Here is a 15,110-nt window from a genome sequence, read left to right as displayed (position 1 = left end):
TAAAGGAGACCAGTCCTGGGTGTTCATTGGAAGGACTGATGCTGAAGCTGAAACTCCAATACTTTGGCCACCTCATGAGAAGAGTTGACTCATTGGAAAAGACCCTGATGCTGGGAGGGATTGGGGGCAGGAGGAGAAGGGGATGACAGAGGACCAGATGGCTGGATAGCATCACTGACTCGATGGACATGAGTTTGAATAAACTCCCGGAGTTAGTGATGGCAGGGAGGCCTGGCATGCTGCAGTCCATGGGGTCACAATGAGTCAGACACAATTGAGCTGAACTGACTGAAAACACAGAGAGGTTTAGAAACTTGCCCATGGTTCATACAGCTCATTGGAGATGGAGCTGGGCTTTGGAGCCGGACAGTCTGACTTTAGAACCTAGTCCTTAACCATTCTGCCCAATTCTGCATCCCCCAGAGCTCTGGGTACCTCTTCTGTATACAGTTGATGTAACAGAAAGAGCACTGAATTTGAGTCCCAGCTCTATCTGACCCAACTGTGCAGCTGTGAGTCAGTTAACCTGCTTGTGTCTTGGCTTTCTTATCTTTGAAATGGGTATGAGAATACGTGTCCCACTTAATACACAGAGCAGGTACAGGGATCAAATAAGATCATATTGGTGAAGGCTCTTCATAAGCCCCAAAGGGCCCTGCACATGTCCACTGGCACCCTCCTCCCTTCCACTTTGTGAGGTCCTGCCAGGCCCATGGGTGGTCTTTACATTGCTTATCTGAGACCCTCTCACATGTAGTAGGTGATCAGAAATTGCGTGCTTCCTGTTGAGCAAATGAAGAAAGAAATGGAGCACCCAGGGGCTTCCCTGGTGGTCCAGTGGTTAAGAATCTGCCTTGCAATATAGGGGACGTGTGTTTGTTCCCTGGTTGGGGAACTAAGATGTCACATGCTGTGGGGCCTGTGTCACAACTAAAGAATCTGTGCCACAATGAAAGACCCCAGCATGACACAGTGAAGATCCTAAATGCCACGACTAAGATCTGATGCAGCCAAATAAGCAGAGAAATATTAAAAGAAAGAAAGCACCCAAATCCTGTCTCCCTCCTCTGTCTCCCAACCCCCTGGTGCCCTCTACAGGATCTTTGCTCTCTTCCCCTCCACCTTCCTCCTGCTCTTCCTGCTCCTCTTTTTCTCCTCCCCAAATCCCAGCCCTGCCCAGGATTCACATTCTAATTTGAAGACACATGCCCTCTCTCTCCGACCCATCCCACACTTTGCTTTGAGATCAGATTTTCAAAAGCACAATTGAGACTGCATCACAATCTGCTCAATAATCCTTCAAAGTGCCCAGAGGAGATGGTCTGAGCTTCTTAGCTTGGCTCTAAAGCCTCTGCAATCTGGCCCCACCTCTCTTTCCTGGCCTCATTTCTCATGACTTTTTTTTCTCCAGGATATTCCGGTCCTTGCTGACTTCTACTGTCAGTTTCTTTACTTGTAACACCCTCATGCTGCTGCTGCTGCTAAGTCGTTTCAGTCGTGTCCGACTCTGTGCGACCCCATAGACGGCAGCCTACCAGGCTCCTCCGTCCTTGGGATTCTCCAGGCAAGAACGCTGGAGGTAATGGCTAATGGCGCCTGCCATGTGGCTAATGCTCAATAAATGTAACCTATTGGACAGGATGTTCAGTGAGGACTTGCCCTGCTCTTGTGGAATCTCACCTGAGGTCCCAAGGCTCAGGACTTCAGGTGTGAAGTATCCACACGTTCTGAAGGGAAATGCCGGGCCATCTAAGACGGGCTTATAAAGAGCAGCCACACATCTCGGTCCATGTGGAAGAGAAGGCTAGATAGAAACAGAGATGATGGAAGGAAGACAGGTCATTTGAGACTCCTCAGCTAGTGGTAGGGGTTGGGGTAACCCCCACCTGTCTCTGTTTCCCCAAGCCAAGGAAGGGCATTCCACTGGCCAGACACCACTGTGGAGCTGGAATGAGAGAGATCTTGGGAAAACTTGACCTGTGAACCACATGGCAAGAAAATACAGAGACTCGGGATCAATTCACCTCTGAAGATGTCTAAAGTCAAGAGACCAGCTGGAGCAGGGTGTGTGGACAGCAGAGAAAAGACAGACGGTTGAGCAGAGAACAGTCCCCACCTGCAGGTTGGGTGGGGGAAAGACGCCAAGTTTCTCCAAGGATCAGGAGGTTGCAGTGGGAGATGGATGGGCTAGAGCTGTGTTGAGATGACCCACCCAAAGGCCCTGAGGACCATGTCCAGCGGAGGGCAGCCCTGGCAGGAGGAGTTTACGTGGGTGACAAATTGAAGGAAGGGGAGCACAGGGGAGGAGCTTCTGAGGGGTCACAAAGTGGTCAAGGGGCCATACTTCACCCAAGGTGGTAGGGTCCCTTCCTGACTGGTTACTGTTTATTTTTATTATCTTTTCCAGCACTAACTCTCAAACCCCCTCCAGAGGAGGGCTCCAGGCCGATTTCCCACTATCTTCCCCCACACTGAGTGCATTTCCCTCTGCTTATATTCTTTCCCCTTCCTGGAATGCCCATTCCATTCATGTCAACCACTTAAAACACAATCAATTTCTTCAAGGCCAGGCTCAGTCCTTCTCCCTTGATGAAGCCCTCCCTGATCTGACCACCCAGACACCTGACCTTTCTGTGAATTTGCTACTTACAGCAACCATAGGTAGTTGATTCATTGTCTTCTTCTTTAAAAAAGTGGAACCTCTTAGTTTCAGCTGGGCTCATGGCCACTCAGGATAAAGATTGAATTTCATAGCCTCCTTTGCTGCTAGGTATGGCCTAGCAATAAACATACTAATGTTTACAATTAGATGTAAACATCAGTATTTAGAACCAGTTTGTAAGAAACTTTCTTAAAAGTCTACTGATTTTTGTTCTTTGGCCCTCTTCTTTGTTCCTTCCTCCTTTAAGATGCCTGGAATGCAGATAGAATGGTCGGGGGCTTAGCAGCCATTTTGGACCATGAGGTGACCTTGCAGATTGGGAACTACATGCAAGGATAATGAATCCGATGGAGAAGTATGGGTTCTTGACACCGTGGGGCTACCCTACAAGTTCTGGGCCACCTACGTGTTCATTTTAAAAGAGAGAGAGACATACTTCCATCCCGTTTGCATGGGTGCTCTGTTGCTTCAGTCGTGTCTGACTCTTTGTGACCCCATGGAGTGTAGCCCACCAGGGTCCTCTGTCCGTGGGATTCTCCAGGCAACAATACTGGAGTGGGTTGCCATGCCCTCATTGAGGGGATCTTCCCGACCCAGGGATCAAAACTTCATCTCTTACATCTCCTGCATTGTCGGGCAGATTCTGCACCACCAGTGCCACCTGGGAAGATCTTCTATCGTGTTTAGGCCGCTGTTATTTTTGGTTTCTTGTAGGAACCCGCCAAGTCCAATCCTCATTGACCCACTGCCTAAATATTACACACTCTAACACAGGTGAAAGTACCCAGCATACTAAGTCCCATATGACAGAATTTCAGTCAGTTTCTTTTCTCTCCTAACCTGTGACATCTCTGATATCATAGCTTTATACAGTCTTTATACTGTCAATCAACTATGCATAGGTACATATAACCCAACTGTCTAAATATAGCTCCTATTATATAGTGCTTTTCACAATTATTTTCCTCCTGAGCTTCTTTAATCCTGCAAAGAATGTATTATCTTTAACATATCTCACAGTTGTGGTTATGCAGGCTCTTAGGGGGAACAGGTCAGGTACCCACCCAGGTCTGCTCTCTCTAGGCCCCCTGCTGTTTCTCCTCCCTCACCCCACTGCAACTAGAATGAGCTCCTTCATTTATTGTCATGTTCTTTTCATGGCCAAAAATGTGAACGTTTTCTGGTAGGTGGGTATGCACACAGTAGGTGTTCAATAAATATATGAAAAACTCCAAGAAGTAATGCATCAAAGTGAGTTTCTGAGATTCATCTCCACCAGGGACTGGCAAACTGGCCTGTAGGCAAATCTGGCCCACAGTCTGTTTTTGTAAAGCCCGTGAGCTAAGAATGGTTTTTATATTTTTAAATGGTTAAGGAAGAAGGAGAAGAAGAAAAGAGGGGCAGGGGAAGGGGAAGGAAGAGGACAGAAACGTGACAGAAACCAGCTGTGTGTCTTTAGCTAAAGCATTTAACCCCTCTGAGTCTTGGTTTCCACATCTATAAAATAAGAATGTTAACATTTACCTTGTAGAATATACAAAGTACTCAGCACAGTACCTAGCCCTGAAGTGCTTACTAAATGGAAGGCATGGATTTGATATGTTACACTGACCCCATGGACTGTAGACCATCAGGCTCCTCTATTCTAGCTGGGATTTTTCCAGCAAGAATACTGGAGTGGGTTACCATTTCCTCCTCCAGGGGATCTTCCCGACCCAGAGATGGAACCTGAGTCTCTTGTGTCTCTTACATTTGCAGGCAGATTCTTTATCACTGAGCCACCTGGGAAACCCAGAGTTACCATATGACCCAGCAATTATATTCCTAGGGCTATATCCGAAGAAATAAAAACATACGCCCATACAAAAACCTGCACACAATTGGTAGATGCGAGGGGCTGGGGGTGGGGTGGGGTGTGGAATGGGGAGTTAGTGTTTAACCGGAACAGAGTTTCAGTTTAGGAAGGTTAAAAATTCAGGAGATGGATGATGGTGAGAGTTACACAACCATGTGAGTGTACATAATGCCTCTGAACTGTGCAGTTAAATATGGTTAAAATAACATGCTTTATATTATGTGACTTTTAACACAATAAAAAAATTTTTTAAACTTGTACACAAATGTTCATTAGCAGCGTGATTCGTAATAGCCAAAAAAAAAAGGAAACAATTCAAATGTCCATCAACTGATAAATAAACACAATGTGGCACACCCAAATAATGGAATATTATTCGGCCATAAAAAGGAATGGAGCACTAACGCTACAGCATGGATGAGCCTTGAAAACATCATGCTAAGTGAAAGAAACCAGACAAAAAGATCACATACTGCTTGAATCTATTTATATGAAATGTCCAGAATAGACAAATCCATAGAGACAGAGAGTAGATCAGTGGTTGCCAGGGGCTGGGGGAAGGCGCGTAAAGTAGGAGTGATGAAAATGTTCTTTTTTGCAAGGGGTGATGAAATGTTCTAAAATTATGTAGTAGTGACGGCTGCACAAGTCTGGGAATATACTGTAAACCATTGGCTCGTGCATTTCAAAAGGGCGAATCACATGGTATGTGAGTCTGAGTTCAATAAGGACATTATTTTTTTTACATGGGGTGGGCAAGACCTCCCCACCCACCTCGCAGGGTCACTGTGAGGCTCAGAGAAAGACGTTGTGTGGGGTTTTGGACATACAGTCATGTTAGTATAAACAGGAAGGCTGGGGCCATGGCTCTTCTTTACAGATGGAGCCGTTTTCTGCCCTCCCTTCTTTTCTGCTCTGACTTGGGACCCCTCAGGGAGAGAGTTGCTGGGGAGTTACATGCCATCTGGCAATGACAATATGTCTATCCACCCCAGAGTTGGGGAGGCAAGAAGGGTCTCCACTCGGGTCTCAAACTGGGAGGGACCTGACCCCTCCAGGATATTCTTTGGCGACTCTGTGCTGCCTTTCTCGCAGCAGAGGCCCTCGGGGCTCAGATTCCTGCTGGAGGAGGAAGGGGCCCATGTAACTTCAGGTTTGGGAGTAACTGGAAGCAAGCTAGGGGAGAAGAGGAGGGCTGCGGGTGACAGATCATACTTTTGTTGTTGTTCTTGGCTGCACTGTGAGGCTTGTGGGATCCTAGTTCCACAATCAGGGATTGAACCCAGACCCTTGGCAATGAGCGCACAGAGTCCTGACCACTGGACCACCAGGGAATTCCCAACAGATCATACTTTAAAGAAAAGTGACTTCAGCCCTTCCAAACCTTTGTGCTATGCTGTGCTTAGCTGCTCAGTCGTATCTGACTCTTTGCAACCCCATGGACTGTAGCCCACCAGGCTCCTCTGTCCATGGGAATTTTCCAGGCAAGAATACTGGAGTGGGTTGCCATGCCCTCCTCCAGGGGATCTTCCCAACCCAGGGATCAAACTCAGGTCTCCCACATTGCAGGCAGATTCTTTACCATCTGAGCCACCAGGGAAAACTTTAGCAAACACCAAATGCTAAAATAAAATGATGACAGGGGACTTCCCTGGTGGTCAAGTGCCTAAGATTTTGTTATTCAAATGCAGGGGCTCAGGTTCGATCCCTGGTTGATCCCACATGCGGCAATTAAAGATCCCACATGCTGCAACTAAGACCTGGCACAGCCAAATAAATAAAAATTTTCAGAATGATGATGACTAATAGCTATCATGTCAGCATTTACTAACCGCCAGGTACCATGCCAAGCATATAAACATATATGTAATTATCACAAAGATCACAAAGACCTTATGAGGCAGGAAAATTGTCAATTCCCTTTTATAGAGGAAAGGATTGAGGCACAGAAATTTCAAGTAAACTGCCTAAGCTTGTGGAAAAAATGACAGAACCTGGATTTGAACCTAGCAGTTTGGCTCTACTGCCTGTCCACTCAATCACTCTGTTATACTGTGTTAAACCCTACAGGTTACCCACAGTGGGAGACCAGGGTTATTACTAAGCCTGTTCCATGGCTCTCCCCTCCAGGAAGTAGGTTTCAAATGTAACCAAGCATCAGAATCATCTTGGAGGAAGAGGGGTGATGTGAATGTATAGAGTCTTGGGCCCACCCCTCTGAAACTGATTCATTGAGTCTGGACAGCTCAGGAATCTGCATTTGTGACCAGTATCCTTGATGAAAGCTGTTCGGGACACACTCAGAGACACTTGGCCTCCCTGAATCAAGAACCAACTTTGGGGCCAGCTAGGTATCACCCAGGACGTGGAGCCTCCCTAATGGGGCCATGCCACACTTAACCCAACTCCACTGTCCTCATCCAAGTCCCACCCGCCTTGAAATGCCCAGGTCAAGTTCTGCACTATGTCCTTAGCCCTCTCCCGGAGTAGGAGACCACTCTGATTTTCCCATCCTGAAGCCCCTAACCCCTTATAGAGGAACCTGCTCTGTTTCCCAACCTCATTCTAAGCTGCCTGATGTTTCTACCTCGGCATCCTGTGGCTGCAAGGCCTTTTCTGGTGAACCAGATCATTGCACGTACCTTAAATGTAGAAGCTTTTCTTTTCCTTGTGTGTGTCCCCCACAGCTCACAGTAGGTTAGCATTTAGTAGTGATCTGTGGATTTGGTTGCGGACCACACGTGCCAATGTGCTCCCATGGCAATGATCAGCATTACCACGTGCATAGCTGGCCAGTTCAATGTCTGACTGCCCATGGGCCCAGTCCAGGGGTCTGCATTCTCCCTCCACCGGATCCAGATGCCTTTTCCATACCAGGCACCACTCTAGCACCAAGGATCCAGAGGATGTACCCTCTCTAAGGGCTGACGCACCCAAACAGCTCATTCTGTTATAGCATCTTTAGGTTCAATTTTGCTCCCTGGGGACATTTAACAGTGGTTGGAAACATTTTCAGTTGTCACAACTGGGGTGGTGGGGATACTGGCATCTAGCAGGTAGAGGCAAGGGACAATATTAAACATCCTACAGTGCACAGGAAAGCCCCTCAACAAAGCAACCCCCAGCCCCAAATAACAGTTCCAAGGTTAAGTCTGTTTGAACAGTATATGCCAAGACCGCAGCGTAGCAACGACTGATAATAATGATGAGAACCCAGAGGAAGGAACGATTAACTCCCAAGGAGCAGACGGTGGTTGGAAACGGATTCCCAGAGGAGATGCTCAGTACGTATGAATTGCTTGATGATCAATGGATGAGAAGACTTTACCAGGCAGAGGCAGGGAAGAAGGAGATGGTGTTCCTGGTAGCAAGGAGTGAAGGTGGCCGGCAGGTTTGGGAAGCTGTTGCTGAGTACGATGTGGCCAGAGTAGCTGGTGCTCATCATTCCCCAAGCACATCTGCTTCTGTCTTATTTTATCACTCATTCGATCAGCCAGCATGGCCCAGAGTGGCACAAGCAGCTCTGGCCCTGGTAGAATCATACCTTATTCCAAATTAGGGATTTCTGGGCAAGCAAGTACAATGTCGAGCTGAGACTGACCATTTAGGCGCAGACCATTTAGTCACATTGAGAGGTGAGACCCCCCTATGTCTGAAGCTGTGGCATCATCTGAGGTGGAAGACTTCCACCTAAGCTTCCCTGGTGGCTCAGTGGTAAAGAATCTGCCTGCCAATGCGAGAGACACAGGTTCAATCCCTGGTCTGGGAAGATTCTGCATGCCATGGAGCAACTAACCCCAGGAGCCACAACTACTAAGCCCATGACTGCTGCTGCTGCTGCTGCTGCTTCTAAGTCGTTTCTACTGAGTTGCAGCTACTGAAGCTGGAGTGCCTAGAGCCCAATGCTCTACAACGAGAGAAGCCACCGCAATGAGAAGCCCGCCCACCACAACTACAGAGTAGCCCCCACTTGCCACAACTAGAGAAAAAGCTCGTGGAGCAATGAAGACCCAACACTGCCCCCAAAATAAAGTAAAAATAAATTAAAACAAACAAAAAATAAAAGGCTACCACCTGAGGCTGCTGTCTTCTTTCCAAGAACAATGAATGAGGGGTTTTCTGCTAAGACATGTGATGGGCTTCAAAGAAACTTCATGCTTTTCAAAGTTAGGTAAGAATGAAAATGCATTACAAAGAATTTCTGAAAAAAGAAAAAGAAGCTATTCTGGTCATGTTTGTCTCTTTAGAGACAATAAGCAAAATAATAATAACCAATCTAGATGACCCTGTTTATTTTAAATAGATGGTTTTCCCGAATAAACTCAATCTTTGCTGTCTCCGCTCATATCTCTCTGTAGATGTCTCTCTCTTCCTCTGCCTCTCCATCTCTGTCTCTCTTCACATTGTCTGTGTGATCTGAATTTTTGTGTTTCTTTGAATGTGAATCTGTTGCTCGCCCTCTCTCTGCCTCTCTCTCTCTGTTTCAGTATTTTCCTGCAGTCCTGTTTCTGACCCTGTTTCTCTCCCCATGCCTTGAGCCTCTTTCTCCACCTCTGCCTTCAGCCTCTCTCAGTAACTGGCCACAGTTGATAACTAAAGTGTATTCTTATTATTGGTTATATTTACCAGCTAGAGCTACATGTTCCCCATTCTTGATTTTTAAAAGTAAATTGATGGAAATGCTTTCTATTTCTCTCCCCCTAAAGCTCCCTGGACGAAGCTGCATTTTATTTTCATCTCCCTCTGATTGATTTATTTTTCAGTTCTGTAGGTCACTCCTTTGAAAGGAAAAAAAAAAAAAAAAAAAGCTTTCCACCCCGTCCTTTTACTGTATTTCAGAGATGGGCTGGCCCAGGCAGTGTGGGGGCATGGAGGTGGGTGGTGCTGGGGAGAGAGCAGCGAGGTTCTGGGTTGGGGATGCCCCAGTGCTCTGCCATCAAAGGTTTTCTTGGTTGAATTTATTTTATCAGAGCCAAAACCTGCTTTGAGTTTAATAGGCAGCTCAAGAGGAATATCTATGGATTCCTAATTCATCAACACGGATTTCTTCTCCTTCAGCATTGTCTGCAGTGGCTGGAAAGGGACAGAATATGATTGAAGACAGTCTCAGAGAGCAAATCTTTTACATCTTTAAAGGAGAGAGATTTTCAGCCTGGCAGGAACATTGAAATAGATCCAGAAACTCTCTGAAGCTCTGTACTTTCCTGCTTGGCTCAGACCTTGGATAACGCGGAATGCATTTTTTGCTTGATTATCAGGTTCGGCACTCCGACCTCTTGATGGAGGTGACTCTCAATCTTTTTGCCCTGGCCCTCATCCTGCCACTCCTGGACCCTCCCAGGGGTCATGATAAATAGAGTCACAGGACATGGAATGTCGGGGATCAAAGGGTCTAGTTTAATTGTTTTGCCCGATAAAGGAGAAAATGAATCTCAGAGGATGGAAATGATTCACCCAAAAACACAAGGCTATTTGGTGGTGGTCAATGTCCCCAGACCCATGCCAGGCCTCTTTGAACATCTATTAAAGACAATGCTACCTGACTGGGGTCTGTGGACTAGTTCCATCTCTGCTGACAGCTCTAGGATCTGGGGCACGCGGCCAGCCTGGCAGCATGAGTGGGTCCATATGGCAGCCCTCGGGGACCATCCTAAGGCACACAGGACATCACCCCCCTGCCCAGAGGGATCACAGATGAACACCTGCCAGAGTGACGGGGCAGCAGGAGGGGGAACCACTGAAGCAATCACACCTGTGTCCACTTTCAGTCTCACTGAATTCAATTTCCTTTATTGACCTATCAGTGTAAGCCATGACATTTGCTGGAGCTGGGGACAATAGGAAGTTCAGAGCTTTAGGCTATAATACTGAGGTATGTGTGGGGTGACAAAGGGGCAGAGAACAAGTCCTTCCTCCCAACTGAGCTGAGTGGGGGAAGGGGGGTGAGTCCAGGAAGGTTTCCTGGAGGAGGTGATGTCAGGAGAAATAACTGGATAACATTCCATTGGACCCTTCTTCCCTGAGCTCCCAGTCAGGGACTTCTGAGGAATGCCATGGAAATGAAAGTCATTTTGATATATTAGCAGTTCAGATCAAAGCACTCAGTGTTTTCATCTCAGACTCCTGACTCACTCACCAGCTGGCTGCTGGAGGAGTCACGTGACCTCTTGAGTCTCCCTAGAGAGGAGACTGGGGCTGGGGGAGTGTCCAGTGATTTGTGATCCGGGAACACAATTTGCACACTTTAAAGTGCTCCAACATTGTGGGCCATTACAGCCCTTAGGATTCCATTCAAGTCCTCTGCACTTGGAATACAGCTGAGATCAAAGCCATACCCTCTTCCTCGAGGGCACAACAAAGGATAGAAGCAGTAGGTCCTCAGATGATGTTCTCAGGCTCACACTGAGCCTCTCTTGGCCTCAGTTTCCCCACCTGAGAAATGGTAGTATGGGCCTTTTCCTCTAAGTTTTCTTCCTGCACGGATGCTCCTCAGGCCTGTGATGTTAAAACAGCAGCCAAGGGACTTCTGTGGCAGGCCAATGATTAAGAAACCTCCCTGCAATTCAGGGGATGCGGGTTCAATCCCTGCTTGGGGAACCAAGATTCCCACATGCCTCAAGGCAACGAAGCCCACGAACCACAAGGAAAGATCCTGCAAAAGATCCTTCCTGGCGCAACTAAGACCTGTCATGGCCAAAAATATAAATATGAAAAAAAGAGAAAGAAAAAGACAGCAGGTCAGGGGCTGAGCCTGTCAAATGGCCAGTGCTCAACCCGGACAAGTACAGGCAGATTTTACTTCTTTGCACGAATACCTTCTGTATTTTGCCTGGCCTAGGTTGCCCTCAGGCAGGGACTGGTATGACCTCTGACCCCGTCTGCCGCCTCAAGCTAAGCCCCTTGTTCTACCTCTCCGGTGCACCACAGCAGAGGTGGAGCCTTGCTCCATACAAGAACCGAGATGCTGGAAATGAGCTTCATCCCCAAAAAGAGAGAGCTAAGAAAAAAAAAAAAGGTCTGCCATCTTCCTCAAAATAAAAACAGAGGCAGATGGCTGGGAGGGTTTCCATAGTTAATTAAATATGCTTTAGTCTCTAAGTTAATTATGAAATGATTCCTGCAGGGGGAAGCTCTGCTTTGCATGGAGTGAGTTCAGGTAAGTAGCCTAGGGAGGCTTCCGGTGGGACCCCTTTGCATTTCTCCCCAGCATGAATAAAAGATCCTCATTCTCCCATCCTGGTCTGAGAGGCGACAATAAAGGCCACCAGTTCAGGAGTTAACAGGAGCCACTTACTTCTCCAGAGCATCTGTAAGGCGAGAGGTAGCAAACAGCAGAGCTGAGACTCCGTAATTTCCCGGCTGTGGATTTCTTCTAGGGACATTGTCAGAAACCCAGATAAAGATTTCCTGGACAAGGATATTCATCGCAGCATCATTTATAATCATGAAAACTAGGAAACCGCCTCAATGCCTGCAAATAGAGAACTGGCTACATAAATTCTGTACAACTAGACAATGAAATGCCATGTAGTCATTAAAATGCCATTTTTGAAGACTAGATAATGACATGGGGGAAAAGCTCCGGTTGTATAAAATGAAAAATGCAAAATTATATATAACACACTACCTAATCTTATAAATAGTTGTGCACGGGGCGGGGGGTGGGGCAGAGGCAGAAAGATGGCATGTTAAACGCTAATAATGATTATTGCTGAGAGAGAAGATTCTAGGGCATTTTATTTATTTCCATGAATACCTTTCTGTATTTTCTTAATTCTTCTCAATGAGTATGTATTACTCTCATAATAGGGAAAATAATAAAATGTTGTAAATGCCAAAACCCCTTCTAATGGATTTCTGGGTGGACCTGAAAAATTTTTCACACCTCCTTAGGATAAATTAGCTTTACAAAAATGTGAGTTTCCAGGATCGATAAAGCCAGGCAAGAGTTTGTTTTCTAGAACTCTTGAGGGCAGGTGCCTTTCCAGTGGTGGAAAGAATGTGACGTGGCATCCGGCTCTGTCAGCCATGACAACTGTTCAGGGGTCTGGGAGAGAGGAGGCATGCAGGAGTTCCTGGAACCACCTAATCTACGCACCAGATGAGCCCTTGGGGCTGATGAGATTGACAAGGACACAGCTGAGATATTCCGAGGTAGGAGAAACCTTCATAGTCTGGAGAAGCATAACAAAGTGAAAGTGTTAGCTGCTCAGTCATGTCTAACTCTGAGACGCCATGGACTGTAGCCCGGCAGGCTCCTCTTTCCATGGAATTCTCCAGACAAAAATACTGGAGTGGGTAGCCATTCTCTTCTCCAGGGGACCTTCCCGACCCAGGGATCAAACCCAAGTGTCCTTCATTGCAGGCAGATTCTTTACCGTCTGAGTCACCAGGGAAGCCCTGAGTCAATAGTGAAATCCCAGTCTGGCCTCGTGACTAGACTCTGCTTGGTCTCTGGGACCTCCTTGGAATCTTCAGAGTCTTATAAGGACAGTGGTAGCCAGGCTGACCTGTAGAAGCTGAGATGGTATGATTGACCTCACATGCCCACTGGCAAGACAGATGTAGGGGATGGACATAGAAAGAACATTCACAAGTGTTCACAGGATCCAAACACCACTTGACATAGCAGTTGCCATCCCCTATCAATTTAGCAAGTTCCTGTGACCAAAACAACTCCCATCCCAGAATTAATAAGTAGGGGCCATGACCACGAGAGAGTAAGGAAGGAATTTAGGGATTTGTCCCTATGAAGTGCTGTCTGGTGATGGTATTATGTTGGCCCAAAAACTTGTTCAGGTGTTTATATGATCGTATGGAAACCTGAATGAACTTTTTGGCCAACCCAAAACTCCCTCTCTGTGGGCCATGGTTGCTTCTATATACGGAGCCACCCCATGAACAGGTGATAGTCTCCATCAGTGTCAGGCCTCTCTTGATGCTTCACTGTCAGACATGCTGCTCAGAGTTACATGTGTCCTCTCCAACCGCTAGAATCTAACCTGCAAATTAAGGAGAATACCAAGATTCCATAAACACTAATTGTAAGGAGAATGAAGAACTCCAATTCTATCTAACTAACCACAATCACAAAAGGAATCAAAGAGGGACTTCCCTAGCCATTCAGTGGTTAAGACTTCACTTTCCAGTTTAGAGGGTGGGGTTCACTCCCTGGTTGGAGAGTTAAGATCCCACTGGCCTCCCAGCCAAAACACCAAAACATAAAACAGAAGCAATACTGTAACAAATTAAAGAAAGACATTTTTTTTTTATTGAAAAAAAAAAAAAAGGAGTCAAAGAAATGTGGGATTAAAAAAATTGGGGATGTTCGTGAGAGTTATCAGCTATAATGCAAGACTCTCTCCAGAGGAACAAAAGAAGGGAGAGATTCAGGCAATATTGAGGAGGCAGCCTTGAGAACCTGATGCTCCCTGTAACTTCTTAAGCAGGGTACACAGCAGAATTCACTGCAATTCCATTTAAGAATCACCTTTGAAGCTTCTGCTACAGGAAGGAACAGCAATTACTAAAAGCACTCTCAAATCTCTCTCTCCCCAAACGCAGCATGACATAGTCCTGGCCCCATCACCAAAACTTCAAAACCATCTTTTCCTGTGAAGGCCATCTTAATTTTAAAAGTGAATTTAAGGAAAATATGACTCACGTTATGAATGGCTTCTTTATAGCTAGCTCTCTTGGAATGGGTCTGTTATTAATGTGAAGCATGCCTCTCTCCAACTTCATGGTAACAAACTGAACTGTCCTTCCAACAAGCAGATTGTGACCTGAATCCAAAAATATGTGCCAACCTCAAAGGCCTTTGGCTTTCGACCCATTGCATCACCATACACTGGATGTTGGCATTCCTAAATTGATATTCCTTCACCAGACTTAGACTTTTGCACATATATTGGCAAACATGTTGAGGTGTTGTAAGGTGATACAGACCACCAGCCAACAATCTCATTCTTAGAGCATCGCCATTCCATTTGACCTGCCCCGTATGACACGTTGGTGCAGTTGTTTGATGCACCAATTGGTTGCATTTATTGATGTAGAAAGTGAAAACAAAAGTCCCTCAGTCATGTCTGACTCTTTGAGACCCCATGGACTATACAGTCCATGGAATTCTCTAGGCCAGAATACTGGGGTGGATAACCTTTCCCTTCTCCAGGGGATCTTCCCAACCCAGGGATCAAACATTGCAGGTGGATTCTTTACCAGCTAAGCCACAAGGGAAGCCCAAGAATACTGGAGTGGGTAACCGATCCCTTCTGCAGCAGATCTTCCCCACCCAGGAATCGAACTGGGGTCTCTTGCATTGCAGGCAGATTCTTTACCAACTGAGATATCAGGGAAGCTGAAGGGAAGCAAAACCAGGAAAGTAAAAGTGTAAGTATTATTAATAAAAAACAGAAGTTTTCACAAACTTCATACAGTTGAAACTAAAATGAAAATCATCAGGATGCTGAAAGCAGCAAATCTCTAGCTTCAGTGAGGGTTCATTGGTCCAGAGCCCATTAACTGAACTCACACATACGGGAAAGAAAACAGAGTCTTGGGAATTCCCCGGTGGTGCAGAAATTAGAGCTC

The sequence above is a fragment of the Bos javanicus genome, chromosome 19 (assembly GCF_032452875.1).
Source record: "Bos javanicus breed banteng chromosome 19, ARS-OSU_banteng_1.0, whole genome shotgun sequence".
NCBI classification, from domain to species: Eukaryota; Metazoa; Chordata; class Mammalia; order Artiodactyla; family Bovidae; genus Bos; species Bos javanicus.
This window is presented reverse-complemented; position numbering follows the sequence as displayed.